Here is a 24,928-nt window from a genome sequence, read left to right on the forward strand (position 1 = left end):
TTTAAGGAGGTCTTTATTCATATTAGTCAAAAGCTTAGATAGAAGATGCATCCTTTAAACAGTGAAGCTCAACAAGGCAAATGGCAATAAAATAAGAATTAAGAACCTAAGAAAAAGTGAAAATAATTATACATATTTCCATTACTCAACCCCCTTGCTAAAAACTTGAACACCAACTCAACATTGAATGCATTCAGACTTACCCAACTGACAGTCATGTACTGTACTCTCCCTTAAAGTAATGCACCATTACCACACACACTCATACACAGCAGCTCTTAAATTCCACAATAATAAATGTTTTTCAAGAGCATTTTTTCAATATGCTTCAACTTCCTGTACTGTTTTGTGAAAGAGATGCTACTTCTCAAAGACAACGACCAAGAGAAAAATCATGGTACTCTACAAGCTGTGGGAATATCATGATACCAGACTATTATCATTGATACCACAGTGTTTCCCCTAAGTAAACACGTAAACATCAATAGCTATGGCTTAGCATGATGTGCAATATTTGCCTGGGATTAATAGTATGTGCCAACAGGCGCATCATTCGAGCCTCATTTGGAACCTCATTCGAGCAGGGCCATTATGCATACATTCCACTTAGTATTTGCTCATAAATATACCAAAGAATTCACAAAACAGATAAATTTACACAAAATGCAAAAAAAAGGGATGGGATTTCTTGTCTGACAATTCCAGATAACCAAACCCAGTAAAACAATTCAAAGAGTATGCAGTAAAATTATGGAGGCGATTAGAATTCTATGGCACAGCTAGTTTGTGCTTTTTACTGAAACTGCAAACAAGGAAGGTCAGTTACTGTCAATAGGGCTGGTGGTTTCTGCAAGACAAGCACAAGTCCCATAAGGAAACTGGACCAAGAGCTGTCAAACTTGTTTCACTAAACAGATCAGATTGTGACAGCTGCCATTACTTGCAGTTCACTTCAAAGTGACTTCAGACTCCAAAATAAAAAGTCAAATCCCCCTTCTCACCCATGTTCACAAGCCTTTGCAGCATTCATTTTCCTGGAAATAAACCCAGTGAGCACGGCTTCCAATAGCAATGCTTTGTATAGATTGTTTCACACGAGGTATAGAATTTGTTTTTATCTTAAGCACTGAAACGGTTTTACATTCATAACTTCCACAAGAAGCATGTTTTATTTCGAGAGAATCCCTGTCTGTAGGAGGAAAGGTTTACGAGTAGGAATGGCGTCATTACGCATGCTACAATGCCACATTGTGGAATTTGTCAAATCTTTAGACATAGTTTCACAATGTGTAGATTCTATTTCTTCTTCTGGAATGACATTAGTATTATCATTTCTGAACATTTGAACGCTTACTTGGCAAAGCACTACAAACTGGATAGAAAATTAGAAAATAATGATTTCAGAGAAATTGATTATTGAGAGATTTCCAAGCTGTATGGCCATGTTCCAGAAGCATCCTCTCCTGATGTTTTGCCTGCATCTACGGAAGTCATCCTCAGAGGTTGTGAGGTCTGTTGGAAACTAGGAAAATGGGGTTTATATATCTGTGGAATGTCCAGGTTGGGACAATTTTATAGAATTGTTTTCTTGGTGACAGACTTTCCCAAGACCAACTAATAAAGCAATGAGAGCAAGGCTTTGAGTTTCCTACACCTTGCTTCAGGATGGATATTCAACAAAAAGACTGCATCAAAAGCTACTGAAATAAATGTTATTAATTTGTTATACCAATACTTTAGCTTTTCTCTTCCCTTTACCCTCACAACAACCGCCATCAGGAAGGTTAGGCAGAGGGAAAGAAACTAACCTACTGTTACACAATGAACTTAACAATAAAAGAGATTTAACATAGATCTCCTACTTAGCATTCTTATCATGACATAAAAGTATACAAAAATTAACATGCTCCTAACCCTTTGAAAAAAACTAAGAGCTATTTAATACATTTTGTAGAAAAAATGAATATTAACAAAACTAAATTATATTTATGTGGTAATCACAGCGTACAAAGCACCAGGTCACCTAACACAAAAATTAATAGTTTATCTACCAAAACATTTAATCATGATTTAGCAATTTTTCCCTATAAGCAAAGTAAAATAATATAAAACTGCTAGTGCTGAAACTGTATCATCTTATCGTGTGAAAGCCAATATGTATGTTCAATGTCTTCAAATTAAAACAGTATGGTGAAAGCAAATTTCACAACCAACAGTTTCACAACTTCAAAACCTATGTTTAATTCTCAAAAGTATTAAACTTTGCAAAATCAATGGGATATAAAATTAAATCTGAAACTCACTAATGAAATATAATTGGATTTCAAATAGCCATAACAAATAGTTTCAACCAGTGTTAACCATTTATGGAACTTTTTGAGAAATGTAGAAACACAGAGGCCTGCATACTATTATGAAGTCTCCAACTGACCTATTCTGACAAAATCTTCAATTTTGTATAAATGTGGCACTCTAGTGAATTTGCAAGTGACACACAACCACCATCTTCTCAAATGTTTATAGACATATGTTGTTAAAGTGATGCCTAAACACCCTAAAGGCACCAGATCTTGTTTGATCCCGAAAACCAAGCAGGGTCAGTTCTAGTTAATACCTGAATGGGAGATCACCAATTAATACTAGGTCCTGTAAGCTATACTTAAGAAGAAACTGGAAAAACAGAGCCCTTGGTATCCACTGGTGTTTGGACCCATAACCCCGCTGCATATATCAACATTGGTGTTTTCTCAAGTCTCATTATATTAAATGATGTAATATAATGGTACTCCATATATAAAATGGCATGATTTGAGTTTGGATTTTGGATCCAAATCAAATCTTGGATGGTTGAATGAATGACTATAGAACCTGTAGATAAAAAAGACTGGGTGTATTCTCAGAAATACCTAAGCCTTGCTGTTTACTCTCAGATCACTGTATAAGGGACTGCAGCCTTACTAAATTTGCCCTGATTTGGGAATTTTAGTCCAGCTTCTTTTCAGTTGGTGTATGTATCTCACTGAAAAAGATGAAACATGGCTCATCACCCCTTGCCCCTGGTGGCACAATAGATTAAACCAGTGGTTCCCAAACTTTTTTGACCAGGGACCACATGACCAGGGGCCACTTTGATCAGGGACCACTCTCCAACATTAGTATCAAAAGGATTAAAATTGGTTTTTGGTCAACTTTAGATTTGGTTCAGTTATTTGGGGTTCTGATTCAGAAAATTGCATTGGATAGACCACATCAGCTCTAGTTTCTGATACAGAACATATACCATCCAGTGATAAATAACAATAATAATTTTTTATTTGTACCCTGCCACCATTTCTCCAAAGGGACCCGGGGCGACTCACAGAAGCACTCCAAGTGCCACATACAGACCACATAAAACCATATTTAATAATCCTCAGCACTATAAGAGGGTTTTGCAAGACCAGTCGCTCTCATTGCAACAGTAATGGTGAGGCTGTGGACTATATTTTAGTTCTTGTGGACCACTGGTGATCCATGTACCACGGGGGTTAAACCCCTGTGCTGACAGAACCGCTGACCAAAAGGTCAGCGGTTTGAATCCAGGAAGTGGGGTGAGCTCCCATCTGTCAGCTCCAGCTTGTCGTGAAGACACGAGAGAAGCTTCCCACAGGATAGTAAAACATCCTGGCATCCCCTGCAGACAGTCAACTCTCTCACACCAGAAGTGACTTGCAGTTTCTCAAGTCACTCCTGACACGGAAAAAAATCCCTACTTTAGTTCCTCCATATGAAAAGTAGAGAAATTAAATATATCACTGACCTGAAGGCCTTGGAAGGGTACTGCTTTTTTTTTTTTTACATCCCTTAAATAGGTCTTGAAGGCATTGCCTGAAGACAATGGACCCCTCCAAAGCAGTAGCGTTGGAAGCTGTGATTCTGCTCAGCAACACAAAGTGCGATTTAGGTGCTATTTTTCAAGACAGTTGTTTCCGGATTGGAGCAAGCTCTTACATGTTTGGGTCCATGTGATTAACCATAGATCCAACCCTGCACGGCTGTGACTGAACAGCAACTTGGCTGTAAAGTCTCTCCATGAAAAAGTAGTATCCAGTACAAAACATTTTCCCTCTTTGAAACAAAAAAGAAGCCTATCTCAATAATGCCTTGTCCTCATTTGCAAAAGGATGTCCCAGTCCCACTGGAATGTGTGGTTTCCCTCAGTAATCCCTTCCTAGCCCGTTCATATGTAAGTTCATACAAAACAGGGAAATGCCTGCCTCTAAAACATTCTATCCTTCAAACTATCCAACTGACTTAGGATGCATTTACGCACTACAGAATTAATGCAGGCTGACAACCAGTTAATTGCAACAGTTCCATGAGATGGAATCACGGAAGATGCTGTTTTACAAGGTCTTCACCTTCTTTGCCAAAGAGGGCTGGTGTCTGGTCAAACTACAACTCCCATGGTTCCATAGCACTGACCTATGGCAGTTAAGATAATGGCAAACTGAATAAATTATAGAGTATAGATCAGCCTTGGGCAACTTTGGCCCTCCAGATGTTTTGGACTTAAGCGGCTGAGGGGGAAAAGGAAAGAGCCTGAGGCTGTTAGGAATGGTGGGAGTTGAAGTCCAAAGCACCCAGAGGGCAGAAGTTTGCCCATGCCTGATATAGATACACACTTTTCTATAGTACAGCTACAGATGCACTTTCAGAAATGAGAAGGTGCTTCAAGAGTAAAGTACTCCTCTACTATGGATGCTAGCAACACAAACTTTCCAAAAACATCTCTATTTCTCCCAAATAGAATACAGCATTGGTTAACCCTGACCACTGTCATACCAATACTATTGTCATTTCAAATTGTAGCTTTCCGTATATACATTTAGAGGCACATGAATCTACAAAAGTGTTTGTCGTCATCCACGTGACCATGGAATGAGAAACAGAGCATTACGCAAATCTCCCATACAAAAGGTAATTAATTGAGGAAATGTGTTTGTGCAATCTCTGAGTTGTCAACACGGTGGCCCGATGGCCCAGGCACAAATTGCCAGTAAACACACCAAAAGATTTTTGAAAAACGATATCCCCTCCTACATCCATCATAATAAAAAAAACTTTTCAAAAAAACTAAACTTTTGTGAAGCAAAGTCGTAAAACTTCAGAAGAAAGAGAGGAAATCACACCTTTCTCTATATACGACGGAAAGTCTGGATTACACACCAGAAGGATAAAAAGTTTGTGAAACAAAGTCTTAAAACTTCAGAAGGAAAGGGGGAAAGTAGTCACAACTATCGTCATATACGACAGAAAATCTGGGTTAAACACCAAAAGGCTAGGAACGACCCCCAAAATATCAAAGTAAAAAACGTAATAAAGACATGGGTTGCTATGAGTTTTCTGGGCTGTATGGCCATGTTCCGGAAGCATTCTCTCCTGACGTTTCGCTCACGTCTATGGCAGGAATCCTCAGAGGTAAAGGGATCAACAGACTTCCTCTACCTCTGAGGATGCCTGCCATAGATGTGGGTGAAACGTCAGGAGAGAATGTTTCTGGAACCTGGCCATACAGCCTGGAAAACTCACAGCAACCCAGTGATTCCGGCCATTAAAGCCTTCAACAACACAATAAATACATTAATCCGAATCACAGGCATTCAAGAGTCAAGAGAACAAGGGGAAAAACACAACTTCAACATATCTCTGATTGAAGTGGAAAATATATAATATGTTTAGGGCCTTGGGCTGTTCCGCAAAGCTTAGCAAGGGGAGAGAAGTTTGTAGTTTAGTTTAACCTATATATGTTGGGTTCTAATGTTGTTTTCATATGTGGGGTTTTGGGGGGGGGGGTGGTATTATAATATTGCTAGTTGTGTGCTTTATGAGGCATTGAATATTTGCTGTTGTATGTTGGATTCCACCCTGAGTCCCCCTGAGGAGATAGGGCAGAATATAAATATATTATTATTATTATTATTATTATTATTATTTAGTGTACTAAAAAAAGAGCAACTCCAGAAAGTTTCATAAAGAAGGCGCAACAATAAAGAATATGATATTGTTTTGGAAAAACCTTGGGTTTCAAAACTTGCTGAGGAGAGAGAACCTTGTACCCCAAGAGAGAGGGTTACCCCAAGAATTTGTCTAGATGACGAGTAATAAGAAAGTATACAATCCCAGTATTTTTTAACACAGTAGGCTTCTCCTCAAAACTTGGATGAGGGGAGGGAAGCTTAAACTCGAGAAATAAAGTTTCATGGATAATGAGCAAGGAGAAAGTATATATTTTTTTGAAAAACATTAGGCTTCTCTGGGTTGTTGTGAGTTTTCTGGGCTGTATGGCCTTGTTCCAGAAGCATTCTCTCCTGACATTTCACCTGTATCTGTGGCAGTCAGGTTTGTTGGAAACCAGGTAGACCTCACAACCTGAGGATGCCTGCCATAGATGTGGGTGAAATGTCAGGAGAGAATGCTTCCAGAACAGAGCCATACAGCCTGGGAAACTCACAGCAACCCAGTGACTCCGGCCTTGACATTACATTAGCCTTCTCACCAAAATCTGAGTGAGAGAAGAAGAGCCCTTCCAGACAGGCCATATATCCTAAGATCTGAACCTAAGCTTTGTTTATCTGGCAGTGTGAACTCATATAATCCGGTGTAAAGCAGAAAACCTGGAATCAGATCCTGGGAAATAAGGCCTGCCTGGAAGGGCCTGGAGAATGTTGTTGTGAGTTTTCTGGGCTGTATGGACATGTTCCAGAAGCATTCTCTCCTGACGTTTTACCTGCATTTATGGCAGGCATCCCCAGAGGTTGTGAGGTCTGTTGGAAGCTAGGTAGACCTCACAACCTCTGAGGATGCCTCCCATAGATGCAGGCGAAACGTCAGGAGATAATGCTTCTGGAACATGGCGATGTAGCCTGGAAAATTCAGAGCAACCCAATGATTCCAGCCATGAAAGTGTTGGACAACGTATTAGGCTTCTCCCCAAAATCTGCGTGAGAGGAGAGAAGCTTGTACCCCAAAGGAGAGCCCTTCCAGTCAGGCCCTATATCCTAGGATCTGATCCCAGGTTTATCTGGCAGTGCGGACTCATATAATCCAGTGTAAAGCAGAAAACCTGGGATCAGATGCTGGGAAATAAGGCCTGTCTGGAAGGGCCTGAAGAATGTTGTTGTGAGTTTTCCGGGCTGTATGGACATGTTCCAGAAGCATTCTCTCCTGATGTTTCACCTGCATCTATGGCAGGCATCCTCAGAGGTTGTGAGGTCTGTTGGAATCAGATCCTGGGAGATAGGGCCTGTCTGGAAGGGCCTGGAGGATGTCACCCCCCCCCCCCGCCCCAAAGAGGCACAAGAAGAAACGATATAATATTTGGGTTGAAGGGAGAGAAGCTTGAAGAGGAGTTGGATCAAGAAGTTTCCTGGATAGGGAACAACAAGGCAGGGCCAAAAGGGAAAGAAAAGAGGGGTCTCTCCCTTCTCTGCCTTACGTGAGACCAACTATTTGGGAAGGAAGTTGAGAAAGAGAGAGAGAGAGAGAGAGAGAGGGGGAGAAGGGCTGAGGTTGCGGTCTGGGTCCGGGGGAGGCCAAGTATGTGGAGAAAAGGAGGGGGCGGGGAAAGGCCCTCTCCCTCCCTCCCCCTCCCTCCCACCCCTTTGTGAAACTGAGGGGGGGGGGTCTTTCAGGAGTGCGCAATAGGGAGGGAAGGGCTGCCCAAGGCCGGGCTGCGAGAGAGAAGCGCTTGTTTGTGCGCTCCTTCTTCACTCCTTCGACTTACTCACTTCGCCTTTTGAAGAGGGAGCGGGGCCTCGCCGTCGAGGTTCGGGTCCGGTTCTGTGGAGGAGCTGACAAGGCGGGGGTTGGAGAAGAGGGAGACCCGGGCCAAAAAGCAGGCGGTCCGCCGAAAGAGGCTTGTTGTCTCCGGAGAGGAGCGGAGCCGGGCGCCGAGCGAGAGCGTCGGGAAAGTTTTGCGCGAAGGAAGGAAGGAAGGAGGGAGGGAGGAAGGGAGGGAGGAGCAGAAAGTTGGGAAGGGAGAGAGAGAGAGAGAGAGAGAAAGAAGGAGGGAAAGAGGGAGGGAAGGAGAGAAGGAGCCAGCGCCCGCCCTCCCTGCCTGCCTGCCTGCCTGCCTCCCCGCCCGAAGGGACAGCCTCCTTCACCGGCGCAGAGGGAAGAGGAGGAAGAGGAGGAGGGCACCTTCCTCCGCTCCGACCCTGGAGGGACTGGCCCCTCTCCCTCCCTCGCCCACAAACACTGAGGGGGAGTCTTTCTGCCTCGGGCAGGACGCGGAGGGGGAGGGAGGCTGGGAGGAAACGGGATGCATTTACTGGAAAAGGCCAGCTCATGAAGGCAAGAGGGGAGAGGGCCTTCGGGGGACTTGGGCCCCTTCCACGCTGCCAGACACAACCCTGATCATCTGCTTGGAGGAGTCGGTGCCAGTGTAGACTCCGTTCAAAGCAGATCATGTGGATTATCTGATTTGACAATCTGGATTATATGACAATGTAAAGGGAGCCCCCCCCCCCCCGAGATAATTTTTTTCTTATCAGGAGCAACTTGAGAAACTGCAAGTCGCTTCTGGTGTGAGAGAATTGGACGTCTACAAAGACATTGCCCGGAGGACGCCTAAATGTTTTACCATCCTGTGGGAGGCTTCTCTCATGTCCCCGCATGGGAAGCTGGAACTGACAGACGGGAGCTCACCCCGTTCCCCAGATTCAAACCACTGACTTTTTGCCCAGCAGTCCTGCCGGCACAAGGGTTTAACCCAGTTGTTCCCAACCTGTGGTCCGCAAAAACGAAAATATGGTCCACAGTCTCACCATTACTACACAGTTCCAACAAGAGCGGCTGGTCTCATAAAACCCTCTTATAGTGCCTGACAGATGGAAGCTCATCCCGCTCCCCAGATTCGAACCGCTGACCTTTCAGTCAGCAGTCCTGCCGGCACAAGAGTTTAACCCATTGCATCCACCAGGGGATCCCAGAGATAATGATAATAATAATAATGATATTTTTTTTCCATATCAGGAATGACTTGAGAAACTGCAAGTCACTTCGGGTGTGAGAGAATTGGCTGTCTGCAAGGATGTTGCCCAGGGGACACCCAGATGTTTTACCATCCCATGGGAGGCTTCTCTCATGTCTCAGCATGAGAAGTTGGAGCTGACAGGTGTGTGCTCATCCCGCTCCCTGGATTCGAACCACCGACCTTTCAGTCAGCAGTCCTACCGGCACAAGAGTTTAACCCATTGCACCCACCGGGGGTTCTCAGAGATAATGATAATGATGATGATAATAATGATAATAATAATTTTCTTTTCATGTCGGGAGCAACTTGAGAAACTACAAGTCACTTCTGGTGTGAGAGAATTGGCCGTCTGCAAGGACATTGCCCAAGGGACACCCAGGTGTTTTTTATGTTTTACCATCCTTGTAGGTTTCTCTCATGTCCCTGCAGGGGGAGCTGGAGCTAACAGATGGAGCTCACCCACGCTCTCCCCGGATTTGAACCTGCAACCTATCGGTCTTCAGTCCTGCTGGCACAAGGGTTTAACTCACAGCACCACTGGGGGCTCCATAATTTATATAAATAAATATATAAAAACCACTGGACAAATTGACACCAAATTTGGACACAATACACCTATCAGGCCATCGAGTGACCATTACTCATAAAAACACTGAAAAACACCGCAGAAGAAACTAAAAAAAGCCCCAAAATTTAAAAAATACATTACAATGCATGCGTGAAACCACATATATATGCATACACATATACACAAATATATACACACACATATATACACACACAAAACATATACACAGACTGGGCCACAGCAACACGTGGCAGGGGACAGCTAGTAATAATAATAAACTGCAAAGACTCCGGCACAAGCCAGTCAAGGTGGTCACAGTGGTGATTGGCACACTAGGTGCAGTGCCTAAAGACCTTGGCCTGCACTTAAACACAATCGGCGCTGACAAAATTACCATATGTCAGCTGCAAAAGGCCACCCTATTGGGATCTTGACACATTATTCACTGATGCATCACATAGTCCTAGACACTTGGGAAGTGTCTGACATGTTATCCAATACAACAACCAGCAGAGTGATCTTGTTTGCTGTGTACTAATCTTGTTGTGTTTCAAATACTATTAATCATCATCATCATCTTTGTTTGTATACCGCCCTATCTTCCCAAGGGGACTCAGGGCAGTTTCCAAAACAGAAGGCCCTCTCCCTCGTCCCCACCACTGTGCTTGTGATGGTGGCAGGAGTGAGAGGAGAGCCTCTCTGGCTGATCTTAGAGCCTGCATCTTGAATTGGGATCAACAACTTATTGCAGCCAATGGGCTTATTCCCTAAAGGGTACATTTTGGCCCTCCAGGTATTTTGGACTTCAACTCCCTTAATTCCTAACAGCCGATAGGGCCAGTCCCCAAGTTACAAACAAGATAGGTTCTATGGATTTGTTCTTAAGTTGAATTTGTATGTAAATCGAAACAAGTGCATTTTAAGTATAACTCCAGTCATGTATGTGGATGAATCTGTTCAGAGGAGTTTTCTCAGAATTCCTTGGCAGAATTTGTTCAGAGCGGTTTGTTTTTTGATTTGTTTTTATTTTTGCTTTTGATGCCCTCAGAGGCTGAGAGAGTGTGACTTGTCCGAGGTCAGGCAGGGTGTGATTACACTGGGCATGGGAAAACTTTGGCCCTAACTAGCTGTTAGCAATGGTGGAAGTTGAAGTCGAAAACAACTGGAGGGCCAAAAATTTCCCATACCTGCTCTACACCTTTGGGGAAAGGTTAATACCCCCGTGGTGATTGTTTTGCTGACTCTGTCCCTGTTCAGAACATTTCACCCCACTTTCTGTCACTGTAACAATTGGATTTTGAAAAAAATGGGTTGTTGTTTGTGGAAACAAGGATTGGTGATTGGTGAGAAAGCTTCAGTGGAGACACACACCCCCCCCCCCAACTCTTCCAGGAGTGAATTTCCCATCCTAGAGGGAGATTTCTCGTACTTCCTGTTGTCTCACCATCCTTAACTAGGAGTTGTTTGTGAGTCAAATAATGGTAACTCGAGGACTAACTTTATTAGATAAGTCCCTGTGCCCAATTTGGTTAACTATTACAGTGGGTTCAGGGAGAGTGATTTGTTTTTCTTCAGGGGAGTAATCCAGGAGGGTGTCTTGAGTCCCCAAATTGGGAGAATCCCAGCGCCCAACGTAGAATCATACTTGGAAGAGACCACAATTGCCATTCATTCCAACCCCCTGCCATGCAGGAAAAACACAAAAAAGCACTCCCAACAGATGTCCATCCTGCCTCTGCTTTAAAATATGCAAAGAAAGAGCTTCCATCACACTCTGAGGCAGAGAGTTCCACTGTTCAACAAGAGGAGGGTCAGTAGGCTGTTCAATAATTCCTTCTGGCTGTTTGGAATTGTGGGAATTGAAGTCCAAAACATCTTAAGGGTTGAAGTTTGCCTATGTCTTCTCTACACTGTAGAAAGAATGCAGTTTTACTACCTGTCCTGGATCAATTCTATGGAATACTAGTTTTCCTTTTGCCAGACACCAGTTCTCTTGGGCAGAAAAGGCTAAATACCTTGTAAAACTACAACACCATCGTTCCATAGTGTTGATCCATTGCAGTTAAAGTCATATCAAGCTGCAATAATTGTTGTATAGATGCACCCATAGTCCAGCACTCAAATCACTGCACCAGGCCAACTTGTAGCATCTCAGAGACAAAATAAGAAAACGAAATTGGAAGCATACTAACTGTTCCAAGGCACTTCATTCCATGCATCTGAGGAACTAGACTTAGGGTGTGTTTACACAGTAGAATTAATGCAATTTGACATCACTTTAACTACTGTGACTCAATGCCACACAATTATGTGGGTTGTAGTTTTACAAAGTCATTAGCATTCTCTCCCAAAGAGTGCTGATACCTTTCACCAAACTACAACTCCCAGAATTCCATAGCATTGAGCCATAGGGGTTAAAGTGATGTCAGACTGCACTGTAAATGCACTCTTAGGGACTATCCAAACTGCATAATCATAGGGGTTCGACATCCTTTTAACTGTCACGGCTCCATCCTCTGGGGCGTATAGTTTGCTGTGGCATCAGACCTGTGACAGAGAAGGCTCAATCTCTCACAAAACTACAAATACCAAAATGCCTTAGCATTGAGCTATGATAATATGTTGCCAAACTGCCATGATTTCATAGTATGGAATACAGACTTCGTTGATGAATTATTTTGCTGCAAACCTCAATGGGTGCATCTACACTGTAGAATGAATGCAGTAACGTAAAGGTAAAGGTTTTCCCCTGACATTAAGTCCAGTCGTGTCCGACTCTGGGGTGTGGTTATCTCAATTTCTAAGCTGAAGACCCGGCGTTGTCCGTAGACACCTCCAAGGTCATGTGGCCGGCATGACTGCATGGAGCACCATTACCATGATTGCGTCTATTGTAACTTTACATTGTTATGTATTTACATGTTTTATTTTATTATGATGTTGCTGATTACTGTTTGAGTTTTCAGTTGTGTTTTGATTTTATTTTTATTGTAACTTGTTGTTCAGCCTTGGCCTCATGTAAGCCGCTCCGAGTCCCCACTAGGGAGATGGTGGCGGGGTATAAATAAAGATTATTATTAGGTTCTTGTGGGTTTTTTCGGGCTATAGAGCCATGTTCTAGAGGCATTTCTCCTGACGTTTCACCTGCATCTATGGCAAGCATCCTCACCTCACAACCTCTGAGGATGTTTGCCATAGATGCAGGCGAAACGTCAGGAGAAATGCCTCTAGAACATGACTCTATAGCCCGAAAAAACCCACAAGAACCTAGTGATTCCAGCCATGAAAGCCTTCGACAAAGATTATTATTATTATTATTATTACCTTCCCGCCGGAGCGGTAATTATTAATCTACTCCCATTTGCATGTTTTCAAACTGTTAGATTGGCAGAAGCTGGGGCTAACAGTGGGAGCTCACGCCGCTCCCTGGATTCGAACCTGCAACCTTTCGGTCAACAAGTTCAGCAGGTCAGTGCTTTAACCCACTGTGGTATGACACCACTTTAACTGCCAAGACTCAATGCTACAGAATCCTGGGAGTTATAGTTTGGCAAGGCACCAGCATTCTTCGGCAGAGGCTAAAGACCTTATGAAACTACCACTTTAACTGATATCATATCAGTTAAAGTGGCATCAAAGTGCATTGTCATTGTAGTTTTACAATGCCAATAAGTGCCAGATTTTCACCAAACTACAACTCCCATGGCAGTTAGAAGTGGTGTCAAACTGCATTAATCCCACAGTGAAGATGCACCCTTAGTCTTTGTGTTGCCAACTTTCTTTTCTCAACCTCTAAGGTGCACAGGTAGGATTTGGGACCCAATGTGGACTTCCTTTTATTCTGGAAGTGGGGGAGGGAGGAGAAAGGAGAGAAACCCGCCTGGGTTGCAGGAGTTTTCCAAAAAGGGATGGGCTTTTGGAGGACCTGCTGTCTTAAACGGCCCTCCTGGGCTGGCCTAACCTGTCTGGAACAGGTTGGGCGGGTGGCGATCGTCTCCAGCCCCGGGGGAAGAGGGCGAGGGAGAGAAAGGGGGGCTCGCTGTGTGTTTGGAGATTGGGGAGGGGGAGGCGAAACTGGAGGGGCAATCACAGCCTTTGCACTCTGCCGGTGACGTCACGCGCTGCGCCCTGTTCCATCCGAGCCTCCCGCTGCAGCGCCCTCTAGAGGCCGCGGCGGCAATTGATTACAATCAGCGAAGCCAAGAAGAGAGGAGGAAGTCGGCCAGACGTTGGAAATCTGTGTTTTGTCGAAGGCTTTCATGGCCGGAATCACTCAGTTCTTGTGGGATTTTTCGGGCTATATGGCCATGTTCTAGAGGCATTGCCATAGATGCAGGCGAAACGTCAGGAGAAATGCCTCTAGAACATGGCCATATAGCCCGAAAAATCCCACAAGAACTGAATCTGTGTTTTCTTCCACTCTTCGCCAAGAAGCGGGCTGCGGGAAATGGATACGGCTTCAGATTTGCCGCTTTTAAGAGCAAACATCTTCAGACTTTGGATGCATGGGCAAACTTGGGCCCTCCAGGTGTTTTGGACTGCGATTCCCACAATTCCTAATAGCCCAAAACAACTGGAGGGTCCAAGTTTACCCATGCCTGAGCTGCACTGTAGATTTAATGCTTTAACCACCATGGGTAATAATATCACATTTAATGTATTGTCAAAGGCTTTCGTGGCCAGAATCACAGGATTGCTGTAAGTTTTTCGGGCTGTTTGGCTATGTTCCAGAAGCATTTTATCCTGATGTTTTGCCTACATCTGTGGCAGGCATCCTCAGAGATTGTGAGATCAGTTTCCAACAGAACTCACAACCTTTGAGGATGCCTGCCCTAGATGCTGGCGAAACATCAGGAGAGAATGCTTCTAGAACATGGCCATACAGCCCGAAAAACTTACAGCAACCCAATGTCATATTTAGTTGAAGCAGATGTGACATTACACGGTTTTTGTTCCTGGGTCAGGGATGTCATTTCCTAATTGGATATATCATAAAAACAGGGGGAAAGTTTATCAGACTTTTTGTAGGACCTCCTGCAGCACTTTTTGCTATAGTTTTTCAATGCATATCTCATTTACAAGTTCATCACACAGGAGGAAAAAAATCCACTTAAAATCCGGTTGCTGCCTCCTGCAGAATTCTGGGATTTGTAGTTTAGTGAGGCTGTTAAAGGCTCCTCCCTAAACTACAAACCCCAGAATTCTGCAGGAGGCAGAAACTGGATTTTAAATGGAGTTTTTCTCTAGTGTGATGAAACAGATCCATTCTCGACCAATTCCACATAGTTTGTAGCAGCCATAAAAAAGAAGTTTCTGGAGTAGCACAACTATTTTCCAAGTAAGTACCACATAATTAAACAGGAAATAGCACTTTCGAAATAGGAACAGAACAGTTTTCAAATTTTGCAACATAGTGTTATTAGAAGCTTATTTAAACCTGATTTCCCCCCAATTCCATTTAACCAGCCTCAGAGGGTGTATCTGTGATGACAAGCACAGACAAATGGGTAAAAATATTAAATTTATAGATTTCATACCACAGCGGTGCATTCCACAGGTTAACACGGCATTTATTTTTTAATGAAATAAATTATGCAAATGGCCAGAGGTCTGGAGGAGCCCAACAGCAACCACCAGTACTCAGGAGACTCTCCAAGCCCCCATAACCTTAAATATACTGTTTCTAACCCTCAGATTTTCACTTCTCTGCCTCTCTTTTTGCCTCCTGGATCTTTTTCTTCCCCACTTCCACAGTCCTGGACCGGGCCAGCAGTGGACTGGGCGACATGGCCCACAGCCCTCAACGCCCATCCACGGGTCCCAAGGAGGGGCTAGCTCATTGCCCCTTCCTCTAGTCGACCTTGAGTCACCTCAATCTCATCTGCCACCCTTCAGCCCTGTTAGGATTCCAAACAATCTCAAAGTGCCATATTTTCCTTTATTTCTCCCCACTGATCATCCTCCATGCTTCCTTGTCCTCAAATCGCCTAACCTTTCATCTCCTAACTCAGAAACTCTGTTTGCCACACCTGTGGATACAAAAACTGATCACCCCTCCCCCAGTATCCGCAGATCTTTGCTTTACGCTTCCTCTTAGACCCATAAATTCCCTTCTCTAAGTCCTGATTCCCTAGGTATCCCAGTCCTCCTGGGAGCCTTGCTAACTGCCAAACTTCACGTTTTCCTTTGTACCTATCATCTTGCCTATCAATAACTCCCTTCCTTGCACCTTACTCAAAATCCCATAATTATCACTTCCATATCCCCATGGATATGGAAGCCCAGTGGGTTTCCCCTACTATCTGCAGATCCCTTCTGTTCGTTTCCCCTTCTTGGTGAGTCCCAAGTAACCTGTCTATTAGGTTCCCTCACCATCCGCGGGCCCTTATGTATATGTTTTTCTCTATTTTTTCCTTTCTTTTACTTTCTTCCCCATGGGTCTCCAGGGTCTCTAGATTAATTGGTCCCCCTGGGAATTCGTGAACCCCATGCGAGTGTGTTTTCTGCTCATTGTGAATACCAGATCTCCAGATTAACAAGTTCCCCCAATATCTGAGGGTCCCTTATGTGTGTTGCTTAATATCTCAAATTTAACTTTTGGAAAAGCTTTGCCACCGACTCCTGTGATGACCTTTTGGTTTCACCTACTGACCTCGGGAGGGCGAGCCAGCTGCCTACCTGGACTTCATTTACACAAAACTGGATTCAGTCACCCTTCACCTCTGGGTTAGTCCAATTCTACTAGCCCCATAGAACTCCAGCTGTGCCAAGGACAACAAGATCCAGGTTGATGGGCCGCCATCCTTTGTGCAGCTATTTGGACATACAATAACACTCATCACCTGGCATAGCAGTTCCCAAGGATGAGAAGGCTATGACCTGTTGTCACACAATAACATTTCCCTTTCCCAGCAACTTGCCACTTGATCCTATCAGGATGAATAATACCTCTGCCTGGACTCTTTGGACATTCAGTGCCCACGGCGCTGCACCCATGGACTGGGGACTCATTTTTTCCAATCATTGCAACAACAAAAGCTCTTGGGACATGATAGCCCCTATTGTTTGCCCCTTGCTGGAACCACATAATCCATTCAGGACTCATTCCAGCACCTTTGTCTTCTGGACCTGCCATCCCCACTTCAGCCATTTGACAGAGGAAAATCTACATCAAGAGTGAGGAACACTCTCCCATTGGCTGGCGGGTACTGCACTCCCGCCTCTACGGAAAACTCCTCCTGATGTCATCAGAGCCCAGCCAATCTGAGCGAAGCCGGGTACAACTGGGCAGGAGCGGGAATTCCAAAGGGTAGCATTGTATATAAAAATGACTGTTTTGGATTTTACTGTGTCTTAGCTTATTTTGGTGGATTACCACAAGCTTGTATTCACCTGATTGAATAAAATACCTTTGTGGCTTCTTCAACTTGGTGAGCTTTATTTCAGGCTTGCCAGGTGCACGGACTCACAAGAATGGCTGATCGCTGGTGCCAGTTGCCATTTATCAGACTTGGTATCCACGCCTCAGGTTCCAGTATCCACAGCCTGGATCTCACTGTCCACAGCAATTTTGAACTGCTCTATTTCATCTGCACTATAGACTTAATGCAGTTTGACACCACTTTAACTGCCATGGCTCTTAAGAGAGGTGGTTTGGCAAGGCAGCAGCCTTCTTTAGCAGAAAAGGTCCTTGTAAAACTACAAATCCCATGATTTTATAGTACTGAGCCATGGCAATTAAAGTGATGTCAAACTGCATTAATTCGATAGTGTAGATGCACCCTCTGGTTAAGTAGGACTAGGGAAAAATCAGTCTTATATAAGTTTCTAATAATGCCACATTTATTGTCAAAGGCTTTCATGGCCAGAATCATTGGGTTGTTGTAGGTTTTTCGGGCTGTATGGCCATTTTCTAGAAGAACATGGCCATACAGTCTGAAAAACCTACAACAACCCAATGCCACATTTGCTTCAAATGAATAAAAGTATTGGGCCATGGCAACTGAAGTGGCGTCAAATTGCATTAATACTACATTGTAGATGCATGCTAGGTTCTTAAGTCCAGGCCCCTATGTTCACTGGACCAGACCTTTTGTAAAAACATATTTCAGGAGCAGATTTTTATATTGCTTTCTGTATTTTTGCCATTTCAGGGGTCCGTTTTACTTACGGCCAACATTCCTTTTCCTTGCAGAAGCATGATCAGCAGTTACTGTTTCCAAATTCTGACATGAAAGACCTACGTTTAATAGCACTATAAATAATATTTCTTGTATCCAAGCCTAAGCAAAAATAGTTACAGCTCTGGAAAACTGACTACTTTCCTCAAAATAGTTCAAAAGAATTCCTTAAAAATATTTACTAGTTGTGAAAATAAAAACGCCCTCCAAATTCATAACTGCAAAATTAATGTTCAGGTGCCAAAAAAATGCCCCTCCTTTTAAAAAAAATCCAAATTTTGAGAAGTACTGCAAAGTCCATTTGGAGCTGCTTTCCAAAGCACAATTCCTTGCAGTATTTTACTAAATATGTGGTATAGTCAGTGATATCATCGTTTTTGTCCACGGGCTGATCTCTGCTTAATGCACAGAATAAATTGGAGGCATCTGCTCAATCTGACATTTTTGAAAGACTGTAGTGGAGTTTCTTATATATTTTCCCACACTAAAAGTACAATCCTCCTTTTCATTTAAACATACATTGGACTTCACCATGGCTCTATTCTGCTTACTATATTACATTATTGAAACACTATTAGAGTGTAATCCTGTACATGTCTACCAGGAGGTAAACCTCATTGTGTTTAATGTATCTGAGGCTAGATCTACACTGTCCTATATCCCAGAAGCTGATCCCATATTATCTGTTTTAAACTGGATTATATGAGTCTACACTGTCAAATAATCTGGGATCAGATCCTGGGATATAGAGCAGTGTCAATCCAGTCTTACTTCTAGGTAAGCACATCTCCAAGAATTATCTTGTATAATGATAATGTAATGGGTTGTTGTGAGTTTTTAGGGCTATATGTCCATGTTCCCGAAGCATTCTCTCCTGATGTTCACTTGCATCTATGGCAGGCATTCTCAGAAGTTTGTGAGGTAATGTAATGTGTAAAAATGCCTTTATTTCGCTCCATTTTAGAAGATAAACTGGGGTATTACAAATTTCTATGAATATTCTAAGTTTAGCTCATATTAAATAATTGGGATTACCTTATTTTAGGCCCCTTCTACATTGCCGTATAGTCCAGATTATCACATTTTATAATCCACATTATCCACTTTGAACTGGATTATATGAGGACCCTTCTACACAGCTATATACAATCCAGATTATCTACTTTGAATTGGATTATCTGGCAGTGTAGACTCATGTAATCCTGTTCAACAGATAATATGGATTATCATCTTTGATAATCTGGATTATATGGCAATGTAGAAGAGGCCTGAGTCTACACAAATAATCCAGTTTAAACAAGTGTATGCATTTCCATATAAAAGTATGTATACACTTCCATATAAAATCCAGATTATCTGTTTTGAACTGGATTATTTGTGTAGACTCAGACCTCTCCTACATTGCCATATAATCCAGATCATGCCCAGCTATAGTTGTGTTTTACTTTTGCCCCTAGTTTGGCATCCTACAACTTGTGGACTTCCAGATGTTTTGGAGGCCATTCCATCATTCCCTGGCAGTCATGCTATTTATGAACCATCGAAATGTACTTCTGTAAAACACATTTATCTCCATTACAGTAGAAAACTCATTTTAATTCAAAACATTTACTGCAATGCAAATTGCATGGTTCTGTTCATCACTAATCAATTCCAAATGGAGACTTTGGGTCTTTGTTGTTGGAAATCTTTTTTTGACTTGCAAATAGGATACAAGGAGGGAAGAAAGGGGAACTCATAATTTATTAGCTTCTTCCCCCCACAGTCCATCAGCTTATGACAAATGTGGTTGAGAGGCTTAGGGTGTGTCTACATTATAAAATTAATTCTGTATGACACCACTGTAACTACCATGGCACATTGCTATGGGATCCTGGGAACTGTAGTTTTACAAGGGCTTTAGTCTTCTCTGCCAAAGAGTGCAGATGCCTCACTAAACGACAACTTTCTTGATTCCATAACACTAAGCCATGACAGTTAAAGTGGTGTCAAACCGCATTCATTCTACAGTGTAGAAGCAGCCTGAATTATGTTCTATTCAAAATCTGCCTTGATCGTGAACTGCCTTCAGCCAGACTCCATTTCTTAGGCCCCTTCTACACAGCTGTATAAAATTCATACTGAACTGGATTATATGGCAGTGTTGAATCATGGCACTTCCAGACAACACTGAATCATGGGTTTTAGTGAGGGGCAAAATACCCTGGGATTTCAGGAGAGGTCTACATACAGGCCTGTTGGTCCCGAGATTTCTGCCTCCTTTCTCCGAACTTGAAGCTTTGTTCCGAGATTTAGAGTCTCCCAAGATGGCTGCTGCAGGCCTTCCACTAGAAACCAGCAGTTTTTTAAAAACCTGTGAGATGCAGGTATGTGGATATGTGGAGATCCGGTTATGCAGATCACCGCAAAATTCCATTCTGTGTGCAGCCCAGAGAAACTGTGTCCTCGTCATGTTTCATAAAGTTTCTAGCACACAAAGAAAGTTTTTGCCTTTTACTCAAGTCTCACCTTCTTTTTAGGAACCGACCACTCAGGAACAAGTGTCTATAACCCAGGAACAACCCCAGATAAAAATTCCCGTGATTTCTGATTGCATGGACATACAGACATGCAAAGATCCGGATAATCAGCTCAAAACAACAATATTCCTATAACTGGAAATCTCATGTCTTTTACATTTGTAGCAATTGCTTCTGGGTTTATAGGGAATGGCGTCTGGCTACCCTCCTGTTTGCTGCGGAAGCGTCTGGGAAAAGGTACTGTCTGGATGGGCCGTCAGATAACCCAGTTAAACACAGGTATTGTGGATTATCTGCCTTGATATTTTGGATTACATGGATGTGTGAAAGGGCCCTTAGCCTCAGCTATCTACAACAAAGCATTTTGACCAACTTAATTTCCAGATTTTAAAAATAATTGTGGTGCTGCGTGTAAATGGAAATATTCAAGATAAACATTAATTAGAGTAAGTAATGCCTCAGCTACTTGCTGTCAGTGTATTTTTTTTTTCAAAATCCTGATTCAAAGACAACTTGTAATTGTCTTTGAGTCCATCTATGCCCTAGCTCTAAACAGAAAGACTGTACACCATTAAAGGTATTCATAGAATAGCACCGTTTTGTAATGGTGAGAGTTGTGTTCACCCATTATATTTTATGGCTACATGTATGTTCCTGGAATTGTACATCAGGAACAGCTCAAGCAATAAATAAAACGCCCCCCAAATGCAGATACAAGGGGCTGGGAAGCTATGTAACTGATAACCATTTACAAAATTTAAAAGTCAGTTAAGTTCTCCTTGAGTTACATAGCCTCCATCTAAATCTATTGAATAATTTTGAAAAATATTATTAAGCACTGAAGTTTCTGCTTTACAGACTTAGAAAAATCAGCAGGGATGTTAATTTGAAGAATGATAGCTCAATCCGATGCAACAACTTTATTAACAACTTTATGTTTATTTTGTTTTTGAAAGGCTCTACCAAACTGATGGGCTGGGATACTTGTTCATAGTCCTATCACAGGTTGGAAAAATCTTGCACAATGTCTTGACCTGACTATTTGGACCAGGCTGTGGCCAGCTGCATTAAATCACTACTGACCAAGAGGTCATGAGTTCGAAGCCAGCCCGGATCAGAGTAAGCTCCTGACCATTAATAGTCTAGCTTGCTGTTGATCTATACAGCCCGAAAGACAGTTGCCTCATCAAGTAAGAAATGTAGGTACCACTTTAAGCAGGGAGGCTAGTTTAACTAATTTACAACACCACAAAACCTTCCAGCAGCATGAAGAAGAATGAGGAAGTACTCCATCAAAGGACCCGGTGTCACAAGTGGATGGTGAAGTGGCAGCTCCCCCTGTGGCAGGAACCGAGCATACCCTCATGAAGCTTTAAAAGCTGGAATGTTAAATTGCCTTTGTATCTGTCTATATACAGTATGTTGTATGTCTAAATGACATTGTTTGCCATGTAGATGTGCATTGTAATCCGCCCTGAGTCCCTTGCAGGGTTAGAAAGGCGGAATATAAATAAATAATTTTGCAAATCTGTAGCTTTTGTCCAAGCTTATAACAGATAACACCAACCTATTGGATTTTTGTTGTTGTTTTAAACAGAGGGAAATTATCTTACATTGAAAGGATCAAGAATAGGTTTCTGACTCATCTTTCTGAAAACTTAAAGGGAATTTTGCAACTCCTCTGCTAATATATCCCTCAGAATTTGGCTATAAGCAGACACCAAGCATGACTGAAAATCACAGTTCACAAGTCACATTTCATAACTAAAGCCTTGTCAAACAGAAGTCGTATAGTTCTTTCAATTCAGAAAGAGTCGATTGGAAGCATGGATGGATAGGAGCAGGCTTCCTTGAAGTAGAAAAACTCTCCACGTTTCAGCCATGGTACCAACAAACTGATTTGTGCCTATGAAACATGAGACCTTCATGCAACTTTAATGAAACTATAACAGTACGTATCTTCAAAATGAATGTTCAAAGAGAATAAATCTGAATGTATATTTGACTTGAGTAACCTCAATTTTCGATATCTCTTTCCAACATGTGGACAATTTCAACAGAAAGGAAGAAACCATGAAAATGAACAAAATCTGGCTACCAGTATTAAAAAATTCTAAAATTGCAACAGCAAAAACAGCAGAGAGAAAAACAGGCAGGGACATCTAATCACCTTTCAAGAAGGGTTTGCTTCAGGCACAGTCAGCCCATTGTATGCTAATCAAGGTGGTCAGTTGAAAGATTCACACCTAGCCCAACTTACAAAAGCCCTTTGTCTCACCCTGGTCATTCCACAGATATATAAACCCCTTTTTCCCCAATTCCAGCAGACCTCACCTCTGAGGATGCTTGCCATAGATGCAGGCGAAACGTCAGGAGAAATGCCTCTAGAACATGGCCTTATAGCCCAAAAAAACCCACAAGAACTGAGTTTCTCAACCTTCCTCATGCTGTGATCCCTTAATACAGTTTTTTATTTACTCTATTTGTATCCCACCTTTCTCTACCCTGAAGGGGACTCAAGGCAGATTTACATATGGCAACTATTCAATGTCTTTGAATAACAAACAGTTAAAATACATTAAGTCAAAGATTAAAAATTAAAAATTAAATGCACACTAAAAACATATAAAACAGTTCCTCAAGTTGTGGTGATCCCCAACCATAAAATTGTTTTAGTTGCTACTTCATAACAGTAATTTTGCTACTGTTATGAATTGTAATGTAAATATCTGATATGCAGGATGTATTTTCATTCACTGGACCAAATTTGGCACAAATACCTGATACGCCCAAATTTGAATACTGGTGGGGTGGAGGTTGATTTTGTCATTTGGGAGCTGTAGGTAAAGGCAAAGGTTTTCCCCTGACATTAAGTCCAGTCTTCTCCAACTGGGGTGTGGTGCTCATCTCCATTTCTAAGCCAAAGAGCCAGCGTTGTCCATAGACACCTTCAAGGTCATGTGGCAGGCAGGACTGCATGGAGCGCCATTACCTTCCCACTGGAGTGGAACCTATTGATCTACTCACATTTGCATGTTTTCGAACTGCTAGGTTGGCAGAAGCTGGGGCTGACAGCGGAATCTCATGCCACTCCCTGGATTCGAACCTGCAACCTTTTGGTCAACAAGCTCAGCAGCTCAGTGCTTTAACCCACTGTGCCACCGGAGGCTCCCTTGAGAGTTGTAGTTGCTGGGATAATAGTTAACTTACAATCAAAGAGCATTCTGAACTCCACCAATGATGGAATTGAACCAAACTTGGCACACATAGCTCCCATGACCAACAGAAAATACTGGAAGGGTTTGGTGGGCATTGACCTTGAGTTTTGGAGTTGTAGTTCACCTACATCCAGAGAGCACTGTGGACTCAAACAATAATGATCTGGACTAAACTTGGCACGGATACTCAATATGCCCAAATGTGAACACTGGTGGAGTTTGGGGGAGATAGACCTTGACATTTGGAAGTTGTTGCTGCTTGGAATTATAGTTCACCTACAATAAAAGTGCATTCTGAACCCCACCAATAATAGAATTGGACCAAACCTTCTACACAGAACCCGCATAACCAACAGAAAATATTATATTTTCTGATGGTCTTTGGCGACCCCTCAGGACCCTCCCAGGCTGAGAAACATTGATCTAAGAGTTGGGGTCCCCTTTCAAAAAATCCAAACTCACAAACGTTTTCAAGCTATGATAAAACTTTGAAGTTGTAATGGGTGTTTCTTAAAGAACTAACAAAAATGTTGGATTTTCCATCAGAAAAAGTATTAAATTGTGTGTCACTGTAAATTACTACCTTGATGGAACACAGGGTAGGGGAGGGAGAGAAGGCAGAAACCTTCAGGACTGTGCTAGTTAGGTGTCTTCTCTCAGACAATTAATAAGAATAACAATAACAATTAATTATAGCTCACACGTACAAAACATCTTCCAACCTTCCTTCCACACCTACATGTATGATTCATCATGACTAGGGAGGCATTTAACATCTCACAGCAATAACAGAGAGGCAACAGGATAGGAGGATAATTCGCAAGGTCTGTCCAATTGAAACCCAGTAGAAGAAAGAGTTGTAGTTACTTAAACGACATCCATGTCCTCACCAAATTTAAGTACACCTACATAAAACCACTGCATTAACCCACATGCGGGCAAGTGTCCTCTGAAAATGGATCATCCTACTCCTCATCGATACTCTTGCAAAGTGTTGCACCATGACTCACAAAGAAGAGCACCACACCTTTTGAGTCATTGTCACCAAGCACTTCCTGCAACACTTTGGCTGTCACTTCAGTTCTTTCTTCTCCTTCAACCAAGAAATGGCTCCTTCTAGTCCTGTTTGGTTTGTAGTCTTGCTTATTGTGTTTCATAATACAAGAGGATGGATAATGAAGAAGAACTCAGCTGCTCCAGCTGGGTCTCAGAACAGACTTCTGGGTCACCATGACGTCACTCTTCATAAATGCTCACAATGAAGGGGACACAAAAGTTGCTGTCAACTATGAAAAATTGATGATTGAACTCCTCCCTCCAGTAAGTGGAGACCAAATAACATCTATTTGCACCTCTGAATATGGTCACGGCGCTTTGGGAGCTGCAGTAGTGGAATATGGATGGGTGAATGGGGACCCAGACTTCTA

The 24,928-nt window shown here is 42.6% G+C and overlaps 1 protein-coding gene and 1 long non-coding RNA gene across 4 annotated transcripts in view; one reads left to right on the plus strand and one right to left on the minus strand.

The window, feature by feature from the left end:
* Window positions 1-8,045, minus strand: part of TEAD3 (TEA domain transcription factor 3) — a 95,446-nt gene extending 87,401 nt beyond the window's left edge. For all 3 annotated transcript variants that reach the window (XM_060773200.2, XM_060773201.2, XM_060773198.2), the window contains exon 1: window positions 7,770-8,045. The gene's annotated coding sequence lies outside the window, so the exon portion shown is untranslated. The remainder of the gene's footprint in view (window positions 1-7,769) is intronic.
* Window positions 8,046-8,049: 4 nt separating this feature from the next.
* On the plus strand, window positions 8,050-16,971 carry LOC137096995 (uncharacterized). Its single transcript, XR_010909882.1, has 3 exons — window positions 8,050-9,157; window positions 12,968-13,052; window positions 16,191-16,971. It is a non-coding gene; the product is annotated as an uncharacterized lncRNA (long non-coding RNA).
* The last annotated feature ends 7,957 nt before the right edge of the window (window positions 16,972-24,928 follow it).

This window comes from Anolis sagrei, chromosome 4, assembly GCF_037176765.1.
Source record: "Anolis sagrei isolate rAnoSag1 chromosome 4, rAnoSag1.mat, whole genome shotgun sequence".
Classification (NCBI taxonomy): domain Eukaryota; kingdom Metazoa; phylum Chordata; class Lepidosauria; order Squamata; family Dactyloidae; genus Anolis; species Anolis sagrei.